This window comes from Strix uralensis, chromosome 13 (assembly GCF_047716275.1).
Source record: "Strix uralensis isolate ZFMK-TIS-50842 chromosome 13, bStrUra1, whole genome shotgun sequence".
Lineage (NCBI taxonomy): Eukaryota > Metazoa > Chordata > Aves > Strigiformes > Strigidae > Strix > Strix uralensis.
This window is the reverse complement of record NC_133984.1, coordinates 6178365-6205324: the sequence shown is the minus strand read 5'-3', so window position 1 is coordinate 6205324 and position 26960 is coordinate 6178365. Positions and strand designations below refer to the sequence as shown.

Sequence of the window (26960 nt, the reverse complement as noted above, 5' to 3'; positions counted from 1 at the left end):
AATATGTCAGTTCATGATGGAATGTGCTTTGAAACATGTTTTTGATAAAACTAGTTTGCTGCTTTTGATAGCATTCTTACAACAGACCTTATGTGGCTTTTTTTAACCTGATCTTCCTACATGGTGTGATATATGAAGACCAATCAGGATTTTTTGTTTATAAAGCTCTGCTTTATTAAAAGGCAAAGCAAAACAATCTTTACCCTTCTCCATTAAAAAAACAGAGGAAGAAGCAGCTCTGACTTGTTTTATTTCGTGTGATTAGCTGAAGGAGCTGTAGACTGCAGTGCTCCCCAGTCTTGTAGCACCAGCTTAGATTCTGTACAGATTCATCTTACCTGTGTATGGGAAATAGCTAGCTGTGGTGATCTTCGTGGTTTTATCACAGATCTTCTGGCATAATCTTTCCAAAGGGTCAACTTCTGTCCTAGCAAATGACTAGACTAATTCACAGAGTGTACATAAGGATCACCCTGCTGTTCAGAATGTGAAGTCAGAGTTTTTGAGATGTTGTAGTATGCACAAAACACAGGAACCCACAGTTTGATATGCAAATATATGTCTGATAGACTGGGATTCCATTTTTCTTCTTTGATATGGAAAGTTACTTTTAGCTTAAATGATACTATTTATTTACTCACACCCCCCCCCAATTTCTGAATGCCTAAGTGGATCATAGAGACATTTTTGCTTCAGTGAAATGGGAGGAGGCATACCTCAAACTGGGGCATTACCAGCCTGCATGCAAATCTCCAACTTATTCTTGGCATTTTTTTATGTGAGAACTAAGAAAAATTAGATATGTTGGAGCATTTCTTCTTTTATTAAGAAAATACACATTCAAATACTTTCAAGGAATTCAATTAAGTATAGACTTAAACTGAAATGTTGCTATTGTATTTTCCTTCCATATTCACCTTTTAATTAGATATAAGAAGTGTTATACATACTTAATCATACCTTATTTTAGTAAGACTATTTTCCAGAGAATTTTTTTTTATCACCACTTCTGTAACTTTAAAGCCTGTAAGTCCATCAGGTATTTAGAATACTTAACTTGTTTTTCTGTCTTTTAGTGTCTTAGTAACGTAAGTAAATACCAGCAGATGTACATTTGCACCTTAAGGTGAATAAGGATACAAAGCCAGAAAGGTAAGAGCCAGGAACATAACCCTCTGTGCTTGGTTTTCGCTTGCTCATGCAGTGAACTCATGGAGATTTCATTGCCTGCTTGTACTTTTCAGTCTCACTGTTATTTCATTAGCAAAGGGTTTTTTCCTTCAAAGGTTTACTGTGCTCTGTGTGTTTTTTACAAATTATTATATAGACTGTACCTTTTACAAATAAATACCAAAGTCTAAAAATATAGGTTAGCAATTAAAGAATTAAAAGTGTGGTTTACAGTTTCCTTTTAAGTCTTTCTCCCACTATGTCTGAAAGCTTTTTTGTACCACAGCCAAATTTGGAATAGCTCAATCGCCCATTATAAGTAACAAGTAAGAAATTTGAAAATGGAAAAACTCTGAATAGATTGCAATAGGTCAGACTAGTTGTACCTGGAACCATTATGCAGATAACTGCACGGCCACAACTTCCTCATCTCAGAGCAAACAAAGATTTGGTCAGAACTTCCTTCTGAAGCAGGAAGAAGGATGAGAAAAAGATTTGCAGCAGTCGGTATATGAAGTTCTGTGTCCTTGGAAATTAATAGCTTGTTTTTTTCCAATATTTTTCAAAATAACTGTAATTGGTATTTGGAACAGTAATTTCTCCCTCCAATAGATTAGGGCATTCTTGGTCTTTGTTACAGTATTAGCCATACCCTCACAACTGGTAACGTGGCACTAAAAGGTCAGATCATCAGGTAGACTCAGCAGGTGCTGAGACGTCTGTGGCAACTCTAAGTGCAGTTTGGGGTTTCACTTTGTTCCCTGGGCGCAACAGCCTCGTCATTCGTGTGGTTCAAAGCTGTGACAGACCAGTTACCGGTGTGGATCTGTATATTCCGGCAGAGCCCATGAATGGAAGGGTTCAGTTCAGCTTCCTTTGGATGGCAGCTTACATGCACCAAACTCACCGTGTGACCTGACCTAACATATGGGGAGTCAGAACAGTCAAGGATTTTCTTGAAAAGTGCTCTACTACTTTCAACCAATATATTAGTATAGATGCAGTTCTATCATTGTGGATATTCTGTATAACAGTGAGCATGGACAGGGGAGACTGAATTTATTTGGGACATAGCATCCTCTTTCCTTCCCAGCAAACTCTGCAAACTTTATCTAAAAGCTGCCTACTTTTGTTGGTGACAGGGGAGTCCATTTGGGTTTACATCCTTCTTTAGGTAAGGCCAAGCCTTTTACGTTTTATAAACTTTTCAGAAATTTTAAAATTTATTGGATGTGGGTGAATTTCCAGGAGGGCTGTAGAAACAGTTTGGCTTGTGAAATAATTAGTTCTTTTCTACTTTAATATTTTATTTGCCATGGTAGGATGGGACTCTGTTCTTGTTTTGACATTTTATAACTAATTCATTAAGAAATAATGAAAAACCTGTGATATAGGAAGATTCCTTGCTCTAGAAATAGGTATTGTGTCCTAATGGGTTTGAACACCTTCACATAACTACTTACAAATGAGGTGGAAAACAAATTTTGGAAATTGTAACTGCAACATCTAAAAGTTGGATTATATTAAAATACCTTCCATTTTGCAATAAGGGTGATGTGGTCATGCAGTTGAACTATTCTGTTACAGACTTGTTTTTTCTGCAGATATTTCTTGAGCTGTTCTATCTGTTCATTTAAGGATAACATGAGCAAGAATTTGGGCTGCTGTACCTGGAGGCAGAAGCAAGAACTGGGATTCAGAATTGGCCAGGCAGGAAGCAAGACAGGAGGAGTTGTCTTTGATGAAAGCAGAAATCAAGTTGGGCCGTGGTTCAGACTGGAGCTAAAGCAAAGATACGACACTGAATACTGACTGTTTGGCCTCAGGGCCACTCCTTCCTACAGAGGTTCCCCTGCAGGAGACCATCTGACTCTCTCTCTGAACACAAGTCTATGCTGATCACTGCACATCATAAAAGGTAATCTTATTTTTATTTTTATATATATGTGTTTATCTATATATATATATATGACCCGTCAGTGATAAGACATTATGTGACTACTACAGGAGGAAGACTTTGCATTGGAAGGAGAAAGATCTTTTAAAAAATAAATACTTAAGAAGTAGGATAATGGCAACTTTGGACATTGCTTTGAGTCTAATCCTGAAGGAGAGCAGAGACAAAGTGTACGGGAGTTTGTGTCAGGAATCAGCACAGGTGAAAATGCAGAGACCTTGGGTCACCTTGCTTTATAGTTTTTCTTAAACACACTTTTGTGGTGATCGCACCTATTGCTAACTAGGTTAATAAGAGTAGAGAACAGTAATAGGAACATAATCTTACACACTTAATCAAAGGAGAAAGTAAACTAGTGTACCCTTTCAAAAAGTAACACATTGAGGTTTAGGGTGCTGGAAGACATCCAGCAGCAGAGGGGGTTTCTCAGTCTGTTGCAACAACGTGTAATTATCTGCCCAGAGGGTGTGTGTGGTACAGGCACTAATAGAAGTTCATTCTCTGGAGGAGACAGTGGCTGAAGCAGAGCAGCTAGGAAATTAGAAACTCTTTACAGGGATGTTGTGGATGTGGAGATACTGTATGTGGAGAAATTGTAATCTTCTAATATTAAAAAATCCTCACATATTTTTAGTGAGTCAAAACTAGGTTCCTCCGGATATGGGCCTCTCTGAGACAGAGGTGGCAGTTCCCTTCATTATCCATAACATTCAGTTGTCTGGCTTCAGCTGGTGGCTGCCTCTTTTTCAGGGTTTTCAGGGATCGCAAGAGCTGCATTTGTGCCCTCCTTTGCGTTATGAGATTTGGAGAGAGATTCTGAAATAGGTGATTAAACTAGCAATGTGAGAATGGACTGAAATTGAAGAACACGAGTAGCTCCTGAAGTCTAATAGTTTTTGCCAGGCATGAGCTGGAAACTGAATTTTGACTTTATAGCTGAAGTTGCTTTGAGATAAAAGTCTTTCAATCTTCCGTTAAGAAAATTGGCCCACCAAAAACTCCCTGTCAAAGTCCTTCCCCTCCCCTACCAAGAGTGTGTGATAAATGTTTTAAGTAAAGGGTTTCAAATGATTTTTGCAAAGTCTCATAAATGTTCCATATGTCACTTTCTCTAAAATTATAATCTATTATCTCACTCAAGTGGAATAATAATGCATTGAAAAAACTAAATTTATCCCAGGTGCCCCAGCAGGTTGATTCTTCATTATGTGTTAACGTTAATGGCAATTTTCCATGGAGCATCTGCCAGTTCTAGTGAGCAGAGCTTCCAGAAATTATGTTTTAATTTTAACTAACAGAAGATAGAGTGGAGTTTTTTTAATCAATACCTTCTTTATGTGTGTATGTGTATAAACGAGATGGGCATAGATATTATGTCAAGCAACAGTACAAAAATATTTTGATGTAGAAAACAGCACAAGACAATTTTTTAATTAAGGTCTAACTTAGTTGAATAGTTTTATTTCTAAAGTACTGAGTTGGCACTACACTATGGGTAAGGCAATAACAATTATCAACTGAGATACTATACTTGTGTTTTTACATATATGTATATACACATTAGAAATATAATAATACTATACAGTATTAAGGTTTAGTATTAGGATTAAGTTCAATTGCTGTTGAGAAATTTCACTGTGTCACTTTGCTGCGACTTGATGTGTGTTTCAGTTCTTGTTTCAAGGTAAAAGAGCTGGTGGGGAAAAAAAAATGAAGTAGGATAAAAATTAAAGTTGTCTTCAGTTTTTTGAGCTGTGCTATTCAGCACCATCCACACTGTAGATTTAAATTAATTTCATTAAGGTGTCTGCATGTATGTCTTCACTTTGTCCCATTAATTTAAATTGGCAGTTACAGTATATTTTATAAATACACAAAGGGAAAATAGTAAGTTACAATTGTTTTGAGGACATAAAAATAGAGATTTACTACATTTCTGAGTCCCTTTGGAATCTCTCTTTGGGCTATATCTAAATTATGATCCGTTCTTTATGCTCTCACATCTGAGTGTGTCTTTGACTGTGTCTTAATTCCATCTCATTTAAGAAGATTTGAGTGTGCAAGGTGGGAGGAAGCAGTTATTCAGTTTGTCCTGATCCTGGATCTGTATAGTTATGTGACCAAAATCACAGCAGGTCAAGGCATAATCTTTGTGAGTGTCTCAGCATGCCCTCTGCTTTCCTTGGGATGAAAGTTCATGCTACGGGATCAGTATGTATCTGAATGTTGTTTCCATAGTGAAAAAGTATATTCCAGGAAAGTATTAGTAAAAACTGTATCTTATTTTCATTATATTATTAAAAAATGCTATACCTGTATTAAACAATAACATTATAGCAGATAGATTTATGATGCAGATTAAAATCATTTTTTAACTGATGTCCAACCAGTTACCCAGGTAAGGAACAAAAGGAACAGTGGATTTGTGATTGTAATCCAGTGCTGTGCTAACTGCTTTCCAAATACATGGTAACAAACACATTATTTTCCTGATTGTCTTCAGACTAGACAGGCAAAGCAAATTGCAGATTGGAAATATGGTTCTAAGAGAGATGGAGAGCAACGTATGACCAGTTGTATTGATGTGAGACATCAAGTCAGTGGTTACTGTGTGCAAGTAGGGCTTAGTTGCTGATTTTTTTTTCCCCACCTTTGAAAGCTGAGTCATTGAATAGACAAAGGTAAAGGCACCCATAGGTGAACAGTTAAAGTGGTAGCATAGTGTAATACATAAAGTGTAGTGGATAGAGCTAACAGCTGACAGGGATTTGAGGAAGTGTGAGTAAGCAGTTATGGGCAGTAGTGTTTCTGTCTCAGTTTATTTGCAGAATAAATTATAAGTGGAAGACAATAAAACAACTGAAAAATTAAAATACATTTTAAAAAATGATAAAAATATATGATATCTTTTTCTGTGTAATCTAATATATATATGTATATAAAGGTGCATAAAATAAAATTTTAAGTTTTTAAAAAGTGACTTGGAGAGGCTCCTGAAGAAAAGGGTATAATGAAGTTACTTGACCAAAATTCAAATTCAGTTCCTGATTGTGTCATTGAAGCATGTTATATTTTCCACTACTACATTTCTTACACATCTTTCATGTTCAATATCAACTTCTGCTGTGAACCTTGTTTATATTGTAGAATATATAAGCAAACTTTGCTCTTTAAATGACCCAAATAATCAGGAAACTGATGATATAAAACATGTTAAAGATGATCAGAAGAAAAAGTAGAATATATTATTCCCTGTTTGTAAACTTCTATGTGTTCTTTTTAATTATAAATGCATATTTGAGTTGAATGTGATTCAACCTGTGATAAATATGTCAGTATTTTCTTCATACATGACCAATTTCCCTCGAAAGTCAGGAAGGCAGTGTAGTTTTGTCTAAGAAATACTTTTGTTTTTTAAAATCTTTTTTTCACATGAATGCAATCCAGACTAGTGAATTTAAGACACATAAAAGAAAATGGTCATTCAGTTTACAGGTATTAACAGTTCAGTTTTCATACTGTCTGAATAGGGGAAGAAAGTGTCTTCACTACAAGATAACAAATACCTTAATGTTTTCAAATACTTACTCTGCTGAAACCCAACACAAAATTTTTGGAAGGCATCCATGACAAACAGATCAGTTCTCTTTTTCCTATTTGCAATATAATTAAATGCATATGATTTTATCCTGTCAAGAAGACAGAGGCCAGTTTGTTCCTGAGTTCTGAGTGTTTATATTTGATACTCAAATGAATCATTGGTTTTGGCTTTTCACAGCCTGGTTGAAAATGATAGATGTCTAGAGCATGTATTTACACAAAAAAACCTGATTCTGTTTCCCGTTCATGCAGTTTTGTTGTGTTTGTCAGGAACCAGACAAAGCAGCAGTATAACCAAAGAGAATCGACTGTGGGAGTATAGAGATTATCGAGATGAGCTGTTTGGGCTAGATCACAGACCAATCATATCTCAGATAATGAAGCTACATTTTAATTCAGATTTCCAAGAGTGGCTGAGAGGATTTTTAGGATAGAACCTGATTGTGGGGAGTACTCTACACAATTAGGCTTCCAGATTCCTGTTTTTGTAAGTTTTTATAGGAAGAATGCTGGAAGAACTTGCAATTTGTACCTCAACTTTGGCTCTTCAGGTGAAAATGCTGAATATGATGTTAGGAGGAGCTATAATGGTAAGAATTATGCATGTGCATGTGGCAGTGGTGGGTTGTCTGGAGGGAATTGTTTTTCTCTTTGGTAGTCCAATTAGTTGTTTTGGAAGGGAGATACTTAACATTTGCATTACTTCTATTGGTCAGTTAAACTGTTCGCTTGTTATAAAATTGCACTATGTAATAGCAACTCTTTGCTGTCAAATTCTAGTTCAGAATTTAATACTTCACAGGACTCAAGAGCTTTAGGGAGAGTCCTACATATAATGTGTAACTAATGGTCTCTGTTTTTTTTATTGTTTTGCCAGTATATTTATTTATTTATTTGAGCAATTGTAGGGAAGTCTTTTGGGACCATTAAAACTACAAAGGTCTAGTAATAAGAAGGGTATGGTATGATTACGATAGTGATTGCTTTGTCTCCAAGCTTTCTTTTCAAGCAAAGTTTGAGCTTGTGACATGTTCACATTTATAAATTAAGAAATACACTGTACAGATGCAAATAGAATAACAGCCTTGCTGAAGAACTGGATAGGTATTTAAGGAATACTTAGATATGTTGATCCTCTGTTGAGTAGAAGGTTCTTATATAGAGGGAAGGCTTAGGATTTCTGAGATATCAAACAGTTCCTTATACAGTTACTCTAAAATATTGACAGACTTCCAAGGCAGTGTTTGCATTTGTTTGTAGACTGGAAATGGAGTTTAAAATAAGAAAAATCAACATGGAAAAAGTTAACACTTCAAACTCCAAATGATACCATCACAATTACTATGAATTTATCACTTTGTAAACTGTAGAGTGAGAAAATACATTGCAGTGTTTCCCACAAGCAGTATCGCTGCTGTGCTCATGGAGGGGGAACACTGCAATAGCAAATGGGTTTGTGCAGGGACTCCATTGTGTCAGCAAAAGTGTGACTAGTCATGTTGCTTTGCTGAGTTACAACTTCATTGTCTTGAGTTCTAAAATGCTTAATAATACAATGTTTTTATTTGCATAACTGTACCTGACTAGAAAACATCAGCAGCTTTTTTGCAGTCCTGAAGTAGTTACATCTGTAATGCAGAATAGAGTAAACCTAGACTGATCACGTGCTAAAGAATAAAAGGGATGACACTCACATTTAAAAGAAACCAAAACAACCAAATACAAAAGTCAGAAATGTTTTGGCTACATTCTTGTGCAGAATACTTTAAGTCCTGAAAAAGGAGACTGCCATCTTCCAGTGACATCATGAACTAAAGCAACATACGTTCAAAATTCTTTGTTACAGGAGTTTTATGGATACGTAAAGTTCTTACATAGAATAAGCAGCTTAATGGAATACTACCTGAGAATGTTTCTTAGGCTTATGAGACACACCTGTTTCTCTAACATTTCAAAGGTCATTTGGGTTCTCATACAAAAGGTGTAATACTTTTGAAGTATTTTTCCATATGCATTTTGGTATTTCAACAATGGCCATTTGTTATGAAACTTTCTGTCAAAACCTGGATATGTCAGATGTTTGTATAAATAATCAAACTAAGAGAAAAACTAAGTATGGTGGGTTGACCCTGGCTGGACACCAGGTGCCCACCAAAGCTGCTCTATAACTCCCCTCCTCAGATGGAGAGGGGAGAGAAAATATAACAAAAGGCTCTTGGGTCAAGATAAGGACAGGGAGAGATCATTCACCAATTACTGACACAGGCAAAACAGACTCGAGTTGGGGAAAATTAATTTAATTTATTACCAATTAAATCAGAGTTGGATAATGAGAAATAAAACCTAAATCTTAAAACACCTTCCCCCCATCCCTCCCTTCTTCCTGGGACTAACTTTACTCCCGATTTCTCTCCTTCCTCCCCTGCAGCAGCACAGGGGGGCAGGGGATGGCAGTTGTGGTCAGACCCACTGTCTCTGCCGCTCCTTCCTCCTCAGGGGGAGGACTCCTCACACTCTTCCCCTGCTCCAGCCTTGGGTCCATCCCACAGGAGACAGTCCTCCGCAGACTTCTCCAATGTGAGTCGTTCCCACAGGCTGCAGATCTTCCCAAACTGCTCCAGCGTGGGTCCCTCCCACGGGGTACAGTCCATCCAGCAACAGACTGCTCCAGTGTGGGTCCCTTCCATGGGTGCTGTCCTTCAGGCACAGGCTGCTCCAGCGTGGGTCCCCCACGGGGTCACCAGTCCTGCCAGCAAACCTGCTCCAGCCTGGGCTCCTCTCTCCACGGGGTCACAGATCCTGCCAGGAGCCTGCTCCAGTGTGGGCTTCCACAGGGTCACATCCCCCTGCTCTGGTGTGTGGGGTGCAGGGCACAGCTGCCTCACCATGGGCTGCACTACGGGCTGCAGGGGAACCTCTGCTCTGGCACCTGGAGCACCTCCTCCCCCTCCTTCTTCACTGAGCTGGGTGTCTGCAGAGTTGCTCTCACATATTCTCACTCCTCTGTTCCACTGCAGTTGCGCTGGCACAATTTATTCTCCCCAGAGGCGCTACCACCATCACTGATGGGCTCAGCCTTGGCCAGCGGTGGGTCCGTCTTGGAGCTGCCTGGCATTGGCTCTGTCTGTCAGACATGGGGAAGCTTCTGTCAGCTTCTCACAGAAGCCACCCCTGTAGCCCCCCCCACTACCAAAACCTCGTCATGCAAACCCAAAACACTAAGGAAGGAGACTTTCTTATATGAAAGAAACTTCATTCTGCCAGTGGTGTTTTTAGCCCAATTAATATGAGAGATTTTTTTATTTCTCTTTCAATATTCTCTTTCTGTCTTTACTGATGAAGTAATTTTATTTTCCAGACAGTGTTGTGGACAGTACTGTTTGAGTCTAGATGAGCACTCTCTTGAGTTCTTGTTTAGAAAAACTTGATTCCTTAGAGGACATGGTCTAAAATAGAATTAATAGGCTGCAGTCTTGTTGTAACTGCTGAATTCTTCTTCCATGAGGATTTGCAGGGAAGCTGCAATGACTTTAGAAGCAACAGTGCTTTTTTTTCACCACTTACTAATATAGTATCTAGATACAGTTGCTAATTATTTTGTGTGTGTCAAAGACTATTTGTTTCAGGGGTTTTTTTAATGTTTACCTTGCTTTTTGAAAAGTACATGATTATCCTTGGCTCATTTTCAAACCCCTTATATTAGTCTTGCATAATAATTAATCACTTCTGTTCTCTGATTTTTGGTCAGTATTTGCAGGCTTCTGTTTGACAATCTTTACCGTAGGTACTCTTTTAAAGTATCATATAATGTGACAGTGATAATAGGTTCTGAACAGGAATAAATGGTGGCAATCCGTTTTGAAAGATTTATAGCACAATGGGAGACGATCTCTACTAATCATGGAGGACCACACTTCAAATAATTTTGTTCACCGGGGGTGACTATTTATTTTCAGTCTTGTAGTGGCTGGAGCTATTTATCATTTTTAAAATGTTTCCATCATAGTATTGGTCTCCTGCTGTTGATCTGGCAGACTAAATTGAAGACCCCCTGTATTTTTTGCATTTAAACTAAATTCAATAGGAAGGTGGCAGAGAGGATTCTGTAGTCTTCTATGAAAAATAGTATATAGCTAGACCATATTCTTATAAAAAAGTAGTCTTTAAAATTAAGGAGACTTGAGCCTTTAAGACCTATAAAAATGTTCAAAAAAAAAAAAAAAAGAGAGAATTTATGGAATACATCCTTGATGTACTTGAAATCACTCTGACATTTTTTAACTAAAAATACCAAAATCTCAACCTCTCTGAATGGAGTTTGTTATATAGTGTAAATCAATGCATTTTTACACATCACTAGATCATTCTGCACTCAATGCTCAGAGGTTTCTGAGACCAACTCTTATCAGTGCTTGTGGGAATTAACTCAAGTTCCAAGTACAAAGAGTAGTTCCTAATATGGATGTATCTTTTCCAGGTTGCAAATGCAATTATCCTTTCTGCATCAAGAAGGAAATTCACCAGGGTACCCTGTGCAGATAGCAAGGCACAATCTTTTCAAATCAGTTTAATGAAATGTATTTGTCCCAAATTCCATGTTATTTGTTCAACCCATCTTTGTAGGGAGACACTTCTATTGCCTTTGTTTAAGAGAAAAACCACCCTGTGTAAAGGTTACTGTATATCTACACATTACACAACATTGAATTTTATTAGCAATACAATTTTTGTACGGCAAAAACACTGATCTGAGTAGTAAGTAATATATGGAGACTAGGAAACGCAACATTTAGTTAGTCACTTGAAGTTTTAAAAAATAATTCTCTCTTTTTGTAATTACTAATTTAGTAATCTCAAATTCACACTTCATTGCTAATTGCAACAGTGTTTTCTTTCCCTGGACTTCATTGTCCACACACCAGTAAGTCTACAAAAGCATCAGTTTTCAGGGAGTTACATGCTGCTTGGCATTTTCTGAAAAACTTTCTCTGTTTAGCTCAAATACATTTTATGAATAGCTCACCATAATTTCATGAGCACTTTTTTACATTCAGCTTCACTGGCCACCAATTCAATAATTGAGGTTTTTTAGTTGTTCTTTTATTATTTCTACCAATAAAATAAGTAATGTTACCTTTTCATAACACCATTTCTAGTATTGTCATTCTGTTGCTGAGATGTTGATGGTGATTTTCAGGGTCTGCTAGGTTAACTTATCAGAAAAAGAGAGTGATGCACTAGCTAACTTGTCCTGTGTTCAGTGTACCTGAGACTTGGAACAGAATCAGCAAACAAAATCCCATTTTATCAAATTTCCACCCCTCATCACTGTTCAGTTCTGAGGAAGGTATTCTGTCTGAAGTGTTGATAGTAGTTGAACAGATTTTTTAAAAAGGAAGAAAAAAAGTAAAAAAACCACCCTCCCTGTTACACCGCAGAACTTTGTTCTTTGTTTTCATAATCTAACAATACATTCAAGCCATTGTAAGCTTAAAAATTACTGATCTGCCAGTTTAAAAGACTGTATAGAATAGTGTGCTGTGATCTCTGAAGTCAGCATCCCCCACACTTTTCCTCCACCATCTAACCTAGGAAGCTTGGAGAATCTCTTTTCCTCAACTGTTCAGACACTCTGTAATGTTTTTTTTTATCCATTTTTCAGTTTCCTTTCTTGCGTGGTACATTGGTTCTGTACCTTATCTGAGCCATTTCTGTGATGCTCTATCCATTCTTTCCACCTAGTCTTAGTTTCTTTCTTAGAAATCAGATCGCTTTTAGAATATGTTATGCTTAACTCATATTGTAAAATTTTAATATGTGTTTCTAGATTCTTGCATTCATATGTTACTTGAAGCCAGATCCACAGGATATTTTGTGATTGGGAGGCAGAAATAGAAAACAGTCTGTTGGACAGTAATCAAACACTTTGCTTTCTTTCCTGTCTGTTCAAATGAAGAGCAAAAAGGAACATGCTACATTGTCTACTGAGAAAAATGTACAATAGTCCCAGCCTGTGAAGCGAAGGCTCACAATGCATTGCTCTTAAAAGAGAACCCCTATACCTGTGCTACAGAATATAGAGTTTCTGCTATCAGGTAGTAATTCATGACTCCTGCGAAGAATACAGGTTATTTAAAAAAAAAAAAAAAAAAAAGGGCAAAAAACCCCCCAAAACCCTGATAAAGAATGAAAACATCCAGAAGTCACAATGATGTTACAACTCTAAAGCAAGAAAGAGTTCATATATTTTATATGCTGTTGAATAAAATGCAGTATAGATGATAACATAGTAAACTTGTTTCTAAGCATAGGAGAAAAATTGCAAGATATGTCCAATAAATATTTAAGTGCTTGAGGTATAAAGCAATATGTTGGACAAATAGAAGGCTGTTTTATACATCATAAAATAAGCTTTAAATTTAATCAACACTTGCAAGATACCTGATGTATCGTGTAGCAAGTAGGTCAGGTGGTCAGTAGAGAGAAATAAATACTGAAGTTTTATTCCTTTGAATAATTAGCTTGTTGCATTACTTAATGGGAACATCATAGATGATAAGTTGTAAAATAAGGTTTCTATATAATAAAATAGCTTTAACATTCTCAGCTCTTTATAAAGCAGAACCTGTGAATCCTCAGGAAGACTTCATGATACATCTGGGGAAAGAGCCTGGTGGATGCTTATGGTTTTGTCTGTCCTCATTCCACTTCCAGGAGTGATATGACACCCCTCTGTCCATACAGCTGCCTTTTGGGTCAAAGCTACTTTCCTTGATACTGTTTTATTTACTCATTCCTAACCCTACACACACTTCTCCCATATCTTGTAAAGTTGCGGTTCATTTCTAAACATCAAAACAACAGCATAGTGTGAGAGTTGACTGATCCAAGGGGAATCAGATCAGTAGAGAGAGAATCCTTGAAACAGAGAAGGAACAGAAAAGTCCAAAATGAAAAATGGCTTTAGAAATTACTACCTAAACCAGAATTTGGAAATCTGGAAAAAAGATGCCTAAGAGGGATATAGAGACAATGATGATACCATTGTTTGGTATAAAGTAGCAATTAGTGAATTATCCTGTACATCCTCTAATCCAATACAGGAATCTACTATTGGCCCCACAAGAAGCAGGATAATGTTCTAGATTGATCTTGGTCTCACACAGTTTGACTCTTCTAGTGATTTGTTCATTACTTGTTCATTCTCATTCTGTTCATTTGTCTTTGTTTAGAAGCTACAGTAACACCAGCAAACAATGTAATTTACAACAAACAAATCATGGAGAGGTAAGGGTACAATCAGCATATTGAGTTGAGGTTTCTACATAAGGAGCCTTTTAAAAAAAATGCTTTGATATTATTTACAGAACTGAGAACAGATTATCTCTCAAGATATTTCAGTGTAAAGGTTTTCCAAATGGTTATCGCTCATTTCAAATGAATCTTCGGGTTTTTTATTCAGATTAGGAATCTGAAGTGCCATGTAAATCCAGCGCTTGTAGTTTCTTTGACAGAAAGAAACTACTTTGCTATCTATTTGTGATGTATTCAGAGCAACAGCCTGTTACCCTAGCCATGCTTCCACTTCAGGCACTGGAATTTCTTCTTTTGGCTGTGACTGCATTGCACACCCACCTCTGTGTGCCAGGTAAGTGCTTGCAACTCAATAGAACTGGAATATTTATTAACAGTCTGTGGAAGGAAATGCTTATTTGTCTTGATAATTCCATCAGATATATCTTTTATCCCTGCTACAGATTCAGAACTGTGAATGAGGGATCTGAATGGTACCTCTACTCTTGGGACAGGACAGAGGATATTTAAAATATACGTGCAGATCCAGTGGCCAGGATCTAGATCTTGGGTTCATCGGATATGTGGGTAGAGAGAGAAGACTGTCCGTATGTGAACAAGGCAGTTAAAACTAGTAAAAATTGTAATGAATAATAATTCCATTTGCTCTCTGTCACATCACAATGTTATAAACAAGGTACTGTGCTTAGATCATAGTGCTATGCTAGTGTTAGCCATGGATAGCCAAGGAAATAGTAACTCTGCTTTGTGGCATCCAAGCATAGAAGTAAATGTCTGAACTATGAAACAGTGACACGCAGCAAGAAGCATGTTGCTTGGGTTGCCTAGCAATAATTCATTATGGCTACTAATAGAATGATAGGTTTGCTATGAAGAGCTTTTAGGAAAGTGAGGTGGGTAGATGCAATGGTATAGCATAACATAGGGAAATTAAGAGGAAAAATAATCTTTATCAAAAGCGACAGGACTAAGCAGAGAAAGCCTATTGCAGTGCAGCTATAAAGATAACATAATCACAAGTTTAGCATAGGAATTTGCCTCAGGGCAATTACTGTTCCGTCTAGTTGCATAGGAAAAACTGGCTTTAACCCTAGATTTTAACACAACTTACAATGAAAAGTAAAAATGCTTCATTATTCATATTAGCTTAAAGTAAGGCATTTTGATTAAAGTAGCTTTCATCTGTATTATTCAGCTTAAGTGTCTAGTTTACACATATAAGAGATATTAGTAATGTATGAACAATTGCTCATTAAGTGTATCTTGCATATTACCTGAAGTTGGAATAAAGACTGCGTGTACATATGCTCTTACAGAGAATAAAGCATACATATAAGCTTGCAGAGGTCCCATTTCATCATTTTATCACAACTTCATGTTCAACTACATTTATTCCTTGCTTTATGCAATGTGGAGCATTTACTGGTTTAAACGGTTTTTATTAATATCTGCTGTGTTTCCTGCCTGAAGTGATACCGATACAGATAATGCTTTGGTATCCTTTGGAATAAAGCATATTTTACAAACATAAAATGGTAATTAAAGACCACTGGTAACATAATGGTGACCATTAAGTTAGCTCATAGTAATAAGCCACATGGGAGTCTTTTATATGTGCCTCTCTTAAATTTTTATTTGATTTGTGTTTTTATTTTGTGTTTCAGAAAGAGCCTGAGAAGAGGCCTCTGCTGTGAGACTAGTGTGGAACCATACTGGTGGTTGCCACTCTAGAAGTAATGAAAACATGTACAAAGTTACAGGATTCATGCTTGGTTAATGGTTGCTCCTGCAGTGTGGGGTTTTTGTGTGTTTTTGTGGGTTTTGTTTGGTTTTTGTTGTTTGTTTTTTTCATAGGCAAAGGTCACTGCAGGATTTTCATTTAACACTGAGAATACTTTAGAAGAGAAATCATAAATAAATGAGTGGATTAAAGATCCTAAAGTGCTTCAGAGGTGTTAAAAGAGTTTTGAGTGATCTTTGCTACTTCCTGTAGTTTTTTTAATTCATCCAACCTCTTACCTGATTTGTTTCAGTGTTTGAGCTCTCTGATACAAGTGTTTATGTATTTCATAATTTTTCAAGTATTTTAAGTCCCCTAATAGTCTAAACATATTAAAATTTTCCTCAAATATCTTTATATATGAATATATTACATGTTTGTATACTTTGCATATATTAAAATTCATATATTTGTATAATGGACCGTGTATGGAGTGCCACCATCTACAGGAGTGATGGAATTTCAGAGTGGATGTAGACTTTGGCACTTGAAATCTACATGAACTCTTAAGAGTTTCCAAAAATGTAACTTGTAGTCTTTCCATGTTATCAGCACAGTTAGGTAGTGTTGTCATTTTAAACTGTTCTTTCAGAGAGCACGTTCGTTTGCTGAAGCAAAAATAATATTTTATGGATTTTTGGACTGTCCACAGGAAAAGCTAGATCATATGGCTCTTCAGATTAGCCTTAGTTTACACAATATTGTGTAAACATAGATCCACAAATGGACATATCCAGCCATTTGCATGTTCCCCTTCATCTGCAGCTGAATGTCTTGATCAGAACATGTTAAATTGCTACCTATCTGTTTCAGTTTGCTGGAAGGGAGTGGTGATAGTCTTTGCTGTTTAAGATGGATGGTTCACTTGTTGTTCACAGGAGGAGAAAAAATTTCCAATCATTCTGCACCACTGGAGTCTGGCATGAGCTGCTGAGAAAAAGGAGGATAAATGCCATCAGAAAGAAGGCAGATGTGAGGGTGCTTTCCAATGTAGAAACTTGCTCTTACTAAAACAGGTGGCTAAAATGCACAAAATGCCAACCTGTAACTGGTACAACTTAGAGAGTTTACCTTGTTTTAAATAACCATTATGAATAATTTAGCACAACTGACAAGTATTTTTTTTTTTTAACATATTGAAGTCATTCAATCATAGCAGTCTCAAGGTATGTAATTGTTTATTTTCTTCTCATGGGTTTTTTTCATTGTTTGGAGAAGTGCTCTTTTGTGATCGTATGTTAAGTAGTACCATGAAATTATTTTGGGTTAGTTGTTGCCATAAATAGAAAAATAAAAATTTCAATTCAAGGGCAGCACAACTTTTCCCATCTTTCATTCTTCTTGTGGAGAAGGCTCTGAGGATGTGGGCAAGTGGTTTGGGAAAAAAAATGTAGGCTTTGTGTTAATGTTAGATCAGGCTTTAATCTGGACTGTCTGGCTCTAGCCATGATTTTTAAGTGACTTGTGGAAAGCTGTATCTGTTTTCTATTATTGAAGTTGTTTGCTGCAGAAGAGGAGGAAGGGAGCAATAAGTTTTACTCTTTTATTAGAGTGCTTACTACTCTGCTCCTGATAAGACATTATTATGAGTATTATTGTATAATTCACCAGTTCAGTCCAGGGATTAAATCTTGATCAAAACAGACGGTATCAATATGTATGCAGGAGAAGCATTTTAATTACTTGAAAATACAACTAGAAGCTGCAGGGTTGCCATTTCCTTTGTCATTATGGGACAGTGCTTTTTTAATCATTTTTGTCCTCCTTCCCTTCAGCTACTTGAAGTTGCACTTATGCATCCTGACTTACAATTTTACACAGTGTACTGTCTCAACCAAAAGAGGAAAGGCTTAGATCTGGGGTTAGTGGCTTCCCAAATAGTACTGATATGTGTTCTTCTGGGAGAGAAACAGACAAAGTAACTAAATCTGATTTTGATATTTCTTTCCAGTTTTCATTGTTCTAGTGAATGTAGTGTTTGTTGCTTCTTGTATGTCTAAGTTGTCTACCACATGCTGTTGCTAAGAAACAGTGCTATTATAAGTGATCCAAATGAAAGAATAAATTCCTATTAAATTCCCTATCAAAAAAGAGGGGTTATCTGCATGATATCAGGATTTTTGTTTCATGAAATATACCAATCAGATAGTTAGCTTTCAATTTAGATGTTCTCGATATAAACAGAAGATGAATTCTATAATGTTGAGTGCTTGGAAGAAGATCCCAGCTCAATGTATTTGAATCATCCCTCCAGCTGAAAAGCCCATGATATTCTTTAAAGAGGTTATAGCTGTCTGCTGGGGAACTGAAGCCTTGTATGTAAGTTACAGAACAGTAGAACTCTGTGAATAACTGGTCCTTTTGGTTCCTTAGCTGAAGCAAAATAAAAGAAAATAGGAAAGGTCCAATATGACCTGAACCTTAAAAAGGGTGAAATTGACATTTTAAAAAATGAAAAATATTTTGGCTCAAGTTTAATGTTTTCATTTTTTTTTCCAAATTAAAAGAAAAACTTCATGTTGAAACAAAATATCACAAAAAGAAATCAGCACATCATGAAAATATAGAAAATACATTTTTCCAGATAAATCTCCTTCACAGATTTGTCATTAACTAGCAAATAAAAAAATTGTTTAGCATGAAATTAATTTCTAATTAAATAAGTTCTACCCTGAAACACTTTCTGAATAAGGAAGAGGGCCTAGTTCTTAGATCCTGATTGTGGCTTAGTGGATGGATGGCAATGCTTTTGGAGCCCAAAATTATGTCAGTGATTCCTCCAGAGAACTGCATGACAGAATTCCATAGTATTTTTGAAGTCATAGATAATAAATCATAGTATTCATATATTAATGAAATTTTGTAGCATTGCTATAAAGTATTTTTGAGAGCTTTTTTGCTTTAATTTGTTTGACTTGGAGTGAGCCTGAACTATCTGTAGTGAAATGAAATAGAGTATATACAGATGAAACTAATTAAATACTAGCTGTGGCTTTTCATTTTGAAGCCCTGATTTTTTTTAGCTTGCTGTCTTAACTTTGATTATTAAAATATGTATGGTAGTTCTCACCCCACGTTACCTGTGAGTGTTACTAATTAGGTGTCAGGATGTCAGTGATTAATGTAAAATCATGAATAAATTACAAATAAAATCCATACATATGTAGGGAGCCATTTAACTAATTAAAATTCTATGCAGCACTAAGTACACTAGTGATAACCACTTCTGACCTTTGAGTTGGAGCTTCATTTGCCTGGAATTTAACTGATTGATTAAGTAGATGATAATAGTCGAGTCAGTCACAGCTGTAAAACTCGTTTTTCACAACAATGCAAAAGACAATCTCCGTCTGTCATTATTGAAGGGAGTTCAACAGATTTGATCTACTTTTCAGTCTTGTACCTATTTGTCATTCAACATTTACATAATAGGGGAAAATATCGTTAAGACGATAGTCCCAAATACTGATTAAGACTTAATCATGACAAAAACAAACAGCTGAAAAACAGAGATAGGTCTGGGGAAATCGTGCATTCTTGCTTAAATATGCCTACCTACTTTATTTTTTTCATAGGAAGGAGGCTACAAACATTAAATTAAATGTGATGAGAGATGGACAGAACACAATTCTAATCATTCCTGGTATACCTGAAGTAGAAGGAAAAGTAATTTAGGAAAGAAGCTGTCACCAGTGCTGAGGTAGATGTATCTCTGGGGTTTCTTAATGTCCTGCAGGGTTTTTGACCTGCATTCAAATGCCGTGGCAGTGGCTGAAGCCTAGATGAATTGATGATTAATAACTGTGGGTCATAGAATTCAGTCAGAGATGCATATTCCAGTGCTACTTTTGCTAGGTGTAGTACCAATGTCTTTTTGTCCACTTAGCTGTTCTATAACTTTAGGGAGCACAGATCTCATGTCGTCGTTTTTCTAGAGGGCTTTTCTCTGAACTGGTGACTGTTGTTTCCACTTTGTCTCATCTATTCTTCATCAGAACCATTATGATTTTTTCATCTTGTGAGTTGTGTTTTGGGTATTTTAAGAAAAGGTGCAATTTTGCTCAGAGGCCAACCTAAAGCATTTTGATTTTTATATTCCTTTTGAATGAGGGATTTAAAAAAAAAAAAAAGCTAACCACAAAACACCCCTATCCCCCAAACTCAGGAAATAAAATATAATGCTTCCAAACAATATGCGCTCTCTCCATACCCCAGCTGCTCTGTAAAATTGTTTTTTGTGTGTTTCAGTTTCTCTGTTTCTACCCGAATATCAATTTCCCTGAGCAGATGCAGGACTCTCGGGATCTGTGCCTTATGGCTGCTCTGCCATCCAGACTGCCTACGCACTACAGGACCTGGGAACCCAGCCCAGAACTTCCAGGCTTCCAGCTCTGCCGCAGAGAAGCCCCAGGAGTCCTGGATTCAACCGGTAGTTTCAAGGTTTACAGGTTTTCTAATGCCAACATAGAAATGGATGGAGCAGTGGCTCCCCAGGCTTCCAGCCTTCTGGTTCCAGAGCAGGGAACTTGGAGAACCACAATCAGTTCAAGGGAACACAGTGCAGGAGCACCTCAGATGGGTATAGCTGCGGGATGCCCATCAATCCTCCCAAGACTGACCTGATCACGCATTGCTAGTGAAAAACTTGGTATCGGGTGCGAGTACTGAACATCTCTTTCCTGAATTCAGTTCCACTCTAGATGCCTAACAGCTTCTGTAAATCTGTCCTTCAGTGGTTTGCATTTAGTCTCGTGGCAGGGGTCCCATGTGGCATAAGTCCAGGTCCCTATATCATCTTGACCAGTCCTGTATCTGGTGGGTGCTACAGCCCCCTTGCAACCCAGAAATGGGGCACTGGGAAGGTAGGGAGGCTATGTATACTCTGATACAGGTTCAGTTAGGAGTCTGCACCTTATCTTACCAGTATAATTTTATAGAGATGATTTTTGTCAGATTCATGTGGGATAGATGTCTCCTTCAGATATAGTCTGTTGGACAATTGTGGTTGTTTTTGTTAAAACGTTGAGCTCTCAGCAACACAAAAAACTTCCCAGTTGCCAGATCCAGGATTTTCCAAACATCTGGTCATTCTGCATAGCTATACAGAGAAATGAAATAAGTAATAGAAAGAAATTGAAATAAATTTTCATTAGAGATCTGTCTGAAACTTTAAAGTCCAGGATGAATGGATTTAATTAGCTCAGGACACTTTGGTTTTCAAATGTGTCAACTTTACAACATGCAGGCCCTTAGGCCATCATTTGAAGTGAGTCATCTTTTTTTTACAGTGTTTAAACTGGGCATATATTCTGGGTTTTGTGATACTGTGTAAAATCTGACAGATTGTAACTGGGGGCTTTATTTTCATACCTGTAAATAAACAAAGAATTGTTTTACAATATTCCAATAAGTCTATTTTACAGTCAGTCGTGAAAAAGCTCAGAGAACCATTTTTAGAACAGGCTGTGGCTCTGCATTATTATGCTTTCAGTTAAGGTAATGGGAATTCAATAGAGTCCTGTCTGAAAGAATATATCCTACCACTGGTGTAACTGCAATAAGGATCAATTTGATAGGCTTTAATTACTTCAGTGCTCATCTAGTGAATTTTTTTTATTTTTATTGTGAACTGTGTATTACAGATCTAGTACATATGCACAAACCTAGACCTCTTTCCTCTTTCAGACTTTTAAATAGAGCTACACCACAGAAGGTGCATCCAACAGTGTGGAGTGTGGAAGGAGACACATGATATTACTGGGAACTTTGAGTCCAGGTCATGCCTGCTTTGGGTCATTTACTTTTTCTTCCTCCAGGATTATGTCACAGGCTCTTTCCCTTTAAGAGGACAGGGCTTGCACCAGATTTCAGTATTGATGTGAATCTGAAAATGCACGAAATAAATGAAGACATCAGCCAGGGGCCAATTACATTGCACACTATCAAATGATACTAAGACCTGAGCTTCCCATTCAAAAAAGATACTAAGAATCACACTTGGGAGAATATTTGATTTATTTTATAAAAGGCTGTTCAGAAAAAGAAAAAGACAAGATGAATTGCTAGTTTTATATAGCTGTATAGGCAAATTAAAGCAATAGATTCTAGCGTGCTGGAAAATCGTCCTTGCTCTTTGGCTTCTGTCCACATATATTCTTTGAGATCTTGTTTATACTGGGGATTTACTTCCATTTCAGTCAAGGACAAACTGCTGACAGAATAGCTAATTTGTTGTAAATGCCAGCCTGTGTAGGGTGTCCCATTACCATAGTCTGTCCTCTAACATACTGAGGTTTCAGGGAGGAGACATCTGTGCCAGTACAAGTAGCAGACTTCATTACCTACACTAAGACTGGGGTCAGCGTGAGGGTCTGAGCTGGGTGAAAATATTGCTGCTTACAGCTGTTCGTCACTGTGTTTCTGCTCTGCCCTGGCAATGAGTCTCCTCTCTCTCCTCCCGCTCAGCTCTGCTGGTGTAGCAGCACGTGTGGCTGTTCCCTAGTTGGGACGTACACAGCTGTGAGGGTACATTTGCAGGAGTGGCAATTCTGCCTTGGGAGAGGAGTGAGGGCAATGAGACGCTGGGGGTGGCTAGTAGGCTCAGCTGCAAGTAGTGCTTATCTAACCCAGTCCAAAACTGTGTTGTACAAATAACCTGCAAGCTGGTTGCTGCTAGCTGTGGAGCCTAGCAATATCCTTGCTAATAAAGGCTTTTTAGAGGCAGCAAAGAAACCTGTTGCTAGTGCCTGCATTGGTATTTTAAAGGAGTCCAAATGAATAACTGTGAGCAGATAATCTTACGGTAATCTGAAACGCTTCTTGGATAATATCACTTCTTGTCTGCTCACAGAGCAGAATGCCCAGTTTTTGGAATGGACACTTTTGTCATCTCTATTAAGGAGTAACATATTCAAAGTGGTGAGCTCTTGCAGAAGCTTCCTATAGAAGAATTCAGTTTGCCGTGTTCATTCTTTTTGGTGTTAATCTGATCCTTTCCTCATTGCCAAAAAGCATGAATAACAGCTTGAAATGCTGGAACCGAAGAACAGATAACTTTGAGGAGGTATAAAATGTTTTAATTCTCCCGGTTCAGATATATAAAACAAGCTTCCCTGGGGGGGTGTTTTTCCTTGTTAACTCATTTATAAGATAACTGAAGCTACAGGTGTTCAGCTTTAATAAGGCATTAGTGAACAATTATATAAGACACTAAAAATAAAGCTAGAGTCTGCATGAAGGAAATGAACACTGAGTGAAAAAATACTTAACAGCAAAACTGCACAATCAAATAAGGGAGATTTTTAGAAAGTAAAATCGTTGGATAAAATCTTTGATATATATAGAAAGGATGTTGTTGAAAGAAGGAAGGAAAGACTATATATTTTTATGTGCAAGATATGAAAAGACACCAATAATATATAAAGGAATAACTGGTGCTAACACTACTGATAAAATCATTTTCTGCTTGTATTAAAATGTTCTTTAAAATACTGCTTTAAAATAGTGCAGAGCCAGCTTTCCGCTAACAGGGAATGTTGTATTCCCTTGATTTATGAAATCTCATTTCAATTGCAAACCACTGGCTCTTCTGTGTTTGTGCCTGAGCACTGTATAATTCTGCAGACAGCTCAACTAGCAGTACTGAGGAAATTAGATGTATTAAACCTGAAGAATCAGTGACATTCAAATAACAGTTTTGCTCTTGTATTTCTCATTTGTTAGAAGGCAGTTCCTAATAAAAATTCGAACATGTCTTAGCCTTGGAAACCATGATCTGTTTTATTAACCTCAACAGAACAAATTTAGGACAGAGGTTCTGACACTTTCTTAATTATAAGAAGATACCTGGTGAAGTGCTTGGCTCCCACTTGTCTTCATCTGAACTTATCTTTTTACTCTTCATAGTTGTATTAACTACAACGTTAATAAGAAATGGTAAATTGGACCAATGCCCATCTCTCATATGAAATTCCTTTTAGAATTTGTTTTGTAGTGATATGAAGTAGAGACAGAGGGTGGTGGGAACCTCAACAGTGTTTAGTGTCATAGGAGTGCAAGTCCTTCTACCTTCAGTGCAACTTGTGCTCATAAGCCGCTAAATATGTTTGTGAAGTCATCCATAAATACCATATCCAACATCACGTAAAATGCTGTACCTCGGCAGTTTATTCATGGGGATGTAGTTAGGTAATGAAGTGAGTTCAAAGTGGCTTATCACTTATCTATTTGATGCTCTTAGGCAGAGGTAAGGACTGTATAACAGAGGCATGAGTTGTTCAAGACGACTGAGACACTTCAGCATACGTACGTGGCTTTGAAAATGCAAGAATGGGTCATTGCAACAAGTCAGTGCACATCATTGTCCAGAGCTGTGAATACAGTCTGCAGCTGTGGGAATACCTCTGCAGTGCTGCTAACAAAAGGGCTTTGTGATAATTTAATAGCAAGCATTGCAGTTTAAGATGAGTGAACAAGTGCAACATTTGCAACATTTCTTCGTCATTCCCTAGCAAAAGAGAGAAAAAATGGTTGATCTTTGTAGATCTGTGAGAACTGCTGATACTGGATTTAATATTTGTCTGTTCTTACAACAGATGCAAGACATTGTCCAAACATTACAGTTATTAATTGGAGTAAACTGTAGTGAATTTTGATGGTTTACTTCTGTTTAAGTTAGCCTTGCCATGTGTTTCAATGCAGGTATGTATTTATATCCCTCTACGTATAATTATGTGCAAATAAGTAGATGTATATATAAAATATATACATGTGTTTAGACACACACACACACAGAAAGTTATTTTTTCTGTTTTTGCAGGAGATGCATCTATCTCTTGTTAATACCAGAGACTGTATGGTAATAAAGCTTTTTTCTTTTTTAAAAAATGTTTAAGGCTGGAATTGGACTGTTGTTTTTTACATAAGTCTCTTTCAGAGACAGTCAAACATAAATATTTGGCAGCTGTACTTCTCTCTTTTTCATAAGGTAGGAATAACATTGTTTTGCTGGAAAACTGCTTGTATTTTTTGTTCTTGCTGACTAAATTCTTAACTTGAGAAGCTAAAGTTTCAGAGTTAACACAGGAAATACTATTCTAGAGTATTCCTTGAAATTCTCATATTTAATGCCATTTGTAGATATGCAGTTTCATTATGGAAACAGATTTTTTTTTTTTCTGTACCCTCCTGTAAGTTCATTAAAAGCTTGGATGTCTTTTAGAGTTATTAATAGCTTGGTATTTCTACCTGTAAATCATAACCAAACTGAGAAAATTCAAGCAGCTTGAAATAAGTGTGAGAAGCTGGAGGTAGTGTTAGGTACACAAGTATTTTTAAAAGATAACTTAGGTTTGAATGAGCATCTAGAATAATTACATTACACTGGGAACAAACAAGCAATCTGTTAACTGTTACTTATGTCGTGATCCCCTCCTCTTCTGTAAAATCTGTAATTCTGTGGAATTCAGTTTTATATTCTGTGGCTTTTATTTGTTTCTTCATCAATGTAAAATCTCAACTGTTTCTGTTGCCTGGGAGAAGGGTCTTAAACCCATGCTCCCCATTGAGAAACTAAAATAGTAATTCTGTTTGACCAATTTATACCTGAATGTGTTTTTCCATGGGATGTTAATGCTCTAATATGTATTCCTTTATGGTTTTACTTTCAGGTTTTCATTAGGTTTGTATCTATTAAATTATTTATATTATAAAGTTTGTATTAAGTATATGCAATTTCTGGTGTGACTATAGTAACAGTTCTGACAGATCCTTAAATTTTGGAATTTCCTACTTCTGTGTCTCTGCTTATTGCAATTAGACCTTTCTGTAGCTAATTAAACATATGTGATTTGTTTGTTTATGCCTGAGGACTGAATTTGTTGCTGAATAAAGCGAAAACATATGCAAGGACAAGTATAGTAAATGGAATTAGGAATGTATTCATAGAGGATGTGTGAACAAAGTCAATTGAAAGAGACGTTAAAGCTTTGGCACTAGCTCTGCTTGCCTCAGTGTAGGTGGAAGCATGTTTATGTTAATACTTTTGTGAGTGGAAATTCATCAGAGGCTGCATGAGAATGGCTAATGTTATCTGACAAAAAATTAGTAACTCATATGGATTTTTACCTTAAACGGAATTAAAAGCAGCAATCCAGACGGCTCGGACCTCGACGGGCTATTTGGCAAGATACAAACATTCGCTTTCCTGCCCTGTGCTCTGCTGGCAGATTCTGAGCAGAGTAGTCTCTCTACAGCTACCTAGAAAAGACGGCAAACGAACATTCATGTTTCACTTTCAAGCATGTTAATATTTGAAACCAGGCCTACAGCACAAATATTTTGCTAAAATCTGTTTTGTGAGATTTCAAAGCAGCTTCTTGTTTAGGAAAAGGCTGATATAATTCTACCCAGGATAGACAGTTTGAATTTCTTTCCCTGACCCATCTAATCATTACTAGTCCACGCATAATGGTAGTAATCTCCTTTTTTAAAACCTGATATTTTTCAAGCAGTACAGATAAGATGAAGGGAAATCCACTTTGTTTAATTAAAAGGTATCAAAATGCAGCAGACTTATGTTAGTGGATTAGATTTTCTCCTAGAAATAACTTCAGTGGAATTGCATCATGAATGAATGTAGTGCAGTTCATTTTATAATTGTATTTTGAAGGAGTGTAGAAGTAGGAAAGAGTGGAGTCTTATATCCATCCTGTATAAAAAATTCTGCCTTTGATATTTCTTTGATTGAGAAACTGCTCAGATTTTTATAGCAGCATAGTGGGTGCAGAAGTTGCATTTCCTTCATCCGCAACACCTGCTTTTCTCTGGCATCTATAGCGATGTGCAGTGTCAATACAGTTTTGCTCATAAACTTTGACAGATTCAGTATATACTCTGCCCCTGCAGACAGTCTGCAGCTCTGCTGTCCATGTTGTGGAATTAATGCCACACAGCTCGAAAATTTGCCTTGAGCATGTCCTTGTAATACTTGACTGGCCTATCTCTCAGTCATTCGCTGTATTTTAAGTGGCCGTATGGAGATAGCTGTGAGCAGTATTTATCCAACATATGCATTGAATGCCCACACCAGCACAAGTAAGCTTGAAGGATCACTGGTTCAATGCTTAATATTATACTGTG

The 26960-nt window shown here is 37.0% G+C and overlaps 1 long non-coding RNA gene across 1 annotated transcript; it reads left to right on the top strand.

Annotated features, from left to right (window-relative positions):
* Window positions 1-1082: 1082 nt before the first annotated feature.
* Window positions 1083-14621, top strand: LOC141949159 (uncharacterized). The gene is made up of 3 exons (XR_012630674.1): window positions 1083-1152; window positions 2809-3088; window positions 14485-14621. It is a non-coding gene; the product is annotated as an uncharacterized LOC141949159 (long non-coding RNA).
* The last annotated feature ends 12339 nt before the right edge of the window (window positions 14622-26960 follow it).